Below are 5080 nucleotides of genomic sequence, written 5' to 3'. Positions count from 1 at the left end.
TTGTGATGCACCATCATAAGCAATTTGTACAATATTCTGTGGTGGCCCAGCGTTGTACTTCTGCAGAAGGTGGCATGCCACTGCAATGTGAATAGAGCAGAAGAGCAAACTAGAAAAGAAGGGAGCGGGGATAACAAAGATGAGGTAAGCAATAGCAGGAGGCCCTCAGTAGTGTTATAGTTAAATGGCGAGCAAGAGCCATAGACTGCCATTCATCCAGCAAACAGCTGTTCTGGGTGAAGATGCTGTTGCCCTACACTGTTTATCCTACTTCTGCTGGAAATTGCTCCTTCCAAGGTAGAGAGGTGAATGCCTGCTGTCCTGTTTGTGGCCCCAGCCATCATCAGTTTAAATACATGCTTTGCCATTGATTCCACTGATGTTTGCTTGATGTGTTTTGGTAGTGCTCGTATAAACAGCTCTGCTGGCAGAATGGTGAAAGTAGCAGCTCTCTTCCGACTGAAAGGGCTGGAATAGGACAGTTGTCTGCCACTCTGCTATGGCAGGTTAATGGAGTAAAAAAAAAAAAAGTGCCAATATGGAGAGATAATTGGGATAAACTTGAAATAAAAGCAAAAAAGCACTCTTGCATGCTTTCAGCCTCCCATTTACTGTTGAAGCATTGGCTAATGTAAAGGAATAAAAGCATCTAAATTTTTCATCTGTCAAGACTTGGCTGTCTTGACAGCTGTAGAGAGAAACTTGATGTGAACAGCTTAAGAAAGCTGTGGAGATACAATTCCATTTGGGAGATGGAAAAAACAGTAGAGCAGCTTTTGTAGGATCTTGTTATTGATCTGTGCCCATTACACTTGGGCTGATGTCTAATGTTATAATATGCTAATGTAATGGAGTGTTATTCGCAAAGGAAGAAGTTAGCACTCACGATACCATCTCTTAACTTCAACTGGGAAAAACAAAATGCTCAGGACTGAAAACATCTCTCATTTAAAGAGGAGGGAGGAAACAAAAACTCCAGGCATCTTTCCTACTCAGTGTATCGCGTATCGATCAAAACCCACATAAAGGCATTTGCTGTAATATGCAAAGAGAAACTCTTGGTAAAGGCTTTTTTGCTGGTTGAAGTCAGATGTTCTTTACCCTTGGAAACATAATTCTCTGGAATTTGGCAGTGGGTTGGGAATTAAGAGCAGTGCCAGTTACAGTCCTGTGGATTTGCATCTGTTATGCTGCGTTTCAACATGCGAGCGTATCTGCAGAGGAACAATTTCGTAAGTCCAGTTTACAACCTTTGTCCACTCACGGGTATTCCTTCTGCCTTTGAAGTGTGGAATTGTGCTTTCCACTACTTCAGTACTGAGAAGATTTTAGTATTCTGAGCACTCTCAAAGGTGAGAGATGCAAATAATTATATCCAGCAGCAGCTTCAGTGTGTTTTAGGATAGCACTCTGCTTTGAGTGGTGTTTGAGAAGGCAGTGTTGAACTTTACTGGCATTTGTGGTACTTAGTATTTTGTTTTCTAAATGTTATCCACTGTCTTGAGCTTGGATGTACATTTATTTTGAAGGTTTGAGGGCGCTAGTTTAATGGGATTAATTTTAAGTATGGGGAACCTTATCTTTTTATTACTTACTATGTCTGTGTAAGATACATGCTCTTTGAGGCACCTAATGAGAGACTACAGTGAGTAGGAAACTAGCAGTTAGTGACTGATTTGAAGATACTGTTTGTTCTCTTAGCCTTAATGATACTAAGAACATGCTCCTCTGTCTGGCATGTGAATAATGCAGTTTGCAGCTAGCCATGAGATTCACCAGAAATGCTGTAACTGGTGCAGTGGAAATGATGTGTTGTTTCAAGCTTCTAACCTGTTTCTGTGACTAAGGTGAAGCAGTGGCCATAGAAGGTACTGAGATAACAGTATAAATAGTTGTTGGGAGTGATAATGAACAGTATCGGTGTTTACCAGCAAGTGTTGTCTAAACTGACAGTTTAACTGTCTTCCTGCAGTTCCTTACATCGTGTGCAAGTCATTCTGAAACCATACATGTCTTCCAGAACATCCTGGAACTGTAGTGTGTCTGTCTTATGGAGCATGTCAAAGTAATGTTCAAAAAGGTGTTCGGTTTTAAAAGCTGCCTTTACACAGGCAGTTTTTTTCCTGCAATGTTTAACTGTGCAGCTTCATTGATCAGAAGAGTAGTGGGAGCGCTAGGCACGGTGCTGCTGGGGTGGTTTTGTCACTTCTGTTTTGTGTTCAGAGCAACTGTATTAAGATGCTAAGAAAAAAAATGTAGATTGGCCTCCACGGAGAAGTGCTGTTGTAGAAGACTGAGATCTGACCAACAGCAGCGTGCCTGTCGCTGTAACGATGGTCAGGAAGGGGTGAAGTTAGCTGGCCTCTGTGGAGCTCAGTAGCTCTTGCAAATGCTGCAGTGATTCAGTGCTCATTAAATGTTTGTTCTGCATGGCTGTTACTTTCGTGCTGCTTTCTGACCTAAAACTTCTAAAGCGTTTTGCATAACTTAAAAAGGAGGGAATGTTCAGTCATGAAGCCCTGTTATTAGTGCTGAGTGATAATCCAGACATTTAGAGACAAAGGTGTGAATGAGTTTCTGAATCTTGTAAATTTTGCAAACACCAGCAGAATTTCCAGGGTGTTAAGGAATGGTGATCAGAAGACTTTCAAGGCTTTGAAATACACAGATTGTGACTCCATTGTAAAATCAAATAGAGTAAATTGCAGGTGCCTTTTAAGATGTCCTTCTAAAAGGACAATGAAGTGCCTTCTGTAGGAGTTTGGGGTAAAAAAAAAAAAAATCGGAATACAAACCCAAAATTTTACTCAGTGAAGCACATCTTTAAAGAAAGATAGTTAAACTAAAACACTAAATTGTGAATCTGAGTGATAAACAAAGGTATTCTGGCAGCAACAGCTGAATTAACTGAGCTTCGTTTCTTCTATGAAATTCACTTCTGTAGTGCTCCCTTGCAAGGCTGGCTGCAGACTGATTTTTTAATAAATATTTATACACCACTGGGCAGTGACTTGAACTGCTTTTTTCTGAGCAACTGCAATTCACATAGTTAATGTCAGCAATGCTTTGAACAGTTCGGTTCTGTACAGCAGAATGAAACAATGGTTTTTGCCCAGTAGACTGGGGGGAAGGTAGAGATCTATGGAGACTTCATGAGAAAGAAGCCAACAAATGCTCAAAAGTTTGAACTGAGCCCAGAGATTGAATAGGGCATTTGTCCACAGCGTGACTCGGGTGGAAATAGCATGTGGAACGTATGGATGGGGGCAGGGAAGGGAATAGATGCACCATCCTTCTCCAGTAAAAAAACAGTTCAGTGCCGCCTTAAATGGTCAGCTTGTCAAGACTGCCTCAGGGGCTTTTAAATGAAGCAAGAAATGGGGGAGATGATGAGCAGAATTAAATAGGATTGCTAACAATGAATTGAATCACAAGGTGTAATAGGAACTACGCACAAGGATTTATATCAAGTCACTGCTCTGTGTTTGCAATCATCATAGGCTGCCTCCTGCAGAAAAGCTGTGCTCTGCTGTGTGACAGATACAGGGAGCAAAAGTTCCCTGCTCTTTGCCAAACTCCTGCGTGGCTGAGATCATCTCAGGTGCTGCAGAGAACGGTGCGTGGAACCGGCAGGCAGAGGACAGGCAAGGCTCTTGTGCAGTTCAGCTCATACAACCTCTGTAGGTCAGCATGCTCCACCTGTCACAGCGTGTAGCAGTCCAGTGGGAAAGCAGCCTGTTTTGCTTCTCATCTCAGTCCCTGAGCCACCGAGGGAGGTGCACCCGCTGTAGTGTTACACCAGCTGGCCGGGGGTGGGGGGAGAAATCCGCCAGGTGAGAACATGAAGCATTAAGAATCTGTGGAGTTCTCTTGTCAAGAATGACCTTGCTGGAGAAATGGTCATATTTCAACAATCTCTTTATATCACCAGCACATTTTTATGTTGAATTTGTTATGCTGCTTGTGACAATTATTGTCATTGCTTCTGCCATCTTGTATCCAAGCTAAATAATTGTTTCTGAAGGTATAACTGTTTTCTTGGTTTTCCGTAGCCCAGTTATAAAAAAAACAAACAAACAACTTTTTACTCCTTTTAATTTTAAAATAACAGTAGTTTCCTTCAAAATTGCCAGCGTTAATGGTGTTACCTGTAATGATCTTTCACTGACTGATTCAAAGGATTGTTAAAAGGGTAGTGGCAGCACATTTGTGTCTTTATGCTTTCCTGTGAAAGTGTGTGCTTCAGCTCTGTGGTGATGGTTGGGTATACAACCCTGAAATGTCTGTTCAAACACCTCACAGCGAGTGGTGTGGGGAGCGATGTGTTTCTGTGGCACAGTGACAGGGATGTTCACTTCAGCAAAGATTTGTCTCCATTCAAGAGGTGCTGACGTGGCTTCCTGTAATAACAAATACTGTTGTTTGATCTCTTGTGCAGAAGTTCTGATTGGCACAGGGTTAAAATACGCCTTCCCAAACATTGATGTGAGAGCCCAGCGGCTTTGGTGTCTGCTGGTGTGTTTGGACTATGTTTTCTGTTTTGGGTCCTGTCTGTGTTGGACTGGATTTTTTTTTTTTTACTACAGAATCCCCCGTGATGCTGGAAAACACTACCTTTGTTAGCGCCTGGCTTGTTTTAGTCTCTGTTTATGCTTGCAGTGAGTGAAGTAATGGTCATCTTGGGTTTTCAGAAATGCTTTGTCTGTCTTTTAAGTTGATGCTTTGAGGTGATGTTTGAGGGCATCTGCCTGGCATATCCTTCCAGAGTAAAACTTGAGGGCAATATTATGTTAGACTCTTGACTGGGCTGAGTGCAGTTGTAGTAACAGACCTAGGGCACTGCTGAGAATTGGCTAATGCTGGAAGAGTGCAAAGGCCTGTTTGAGGCCTCCTGTGTGTTTATGGATTTGGGTTGGCTCAGGTTGCTCTGCTCTTAAACTGAGAGCAGAGCACTTTAAAAAAAAGAGTATTGTGGTAATGTGTCATGGTAACTCCTGTCTGTGCTCACGTGTTGCAAAGAACAGTAAAAATACAGCGCTTCCCTGGCACTCATCGGCTTTTATTTTCCTTCTTTAGGACT

This window comes from Pygoscelis adeliae, unplaced genomic scaffold, assembly GCF_000699105.1.
Source record: "Pygoscelis adeliae isolate BGI_AS28 unplaced genomic scaffold, ASM69910v1 Scaffold431, whole genome shotgun sequence".
Lineage (NCBI taxonomy): Eukaryota > Metazoa > Chordata > Aves > Sphenisciformes > Spheniscidae > Pygoscelis > Pygoscelis adeliae.
This window is presented reverse-complemented; position numbering follows the sequence as displayed.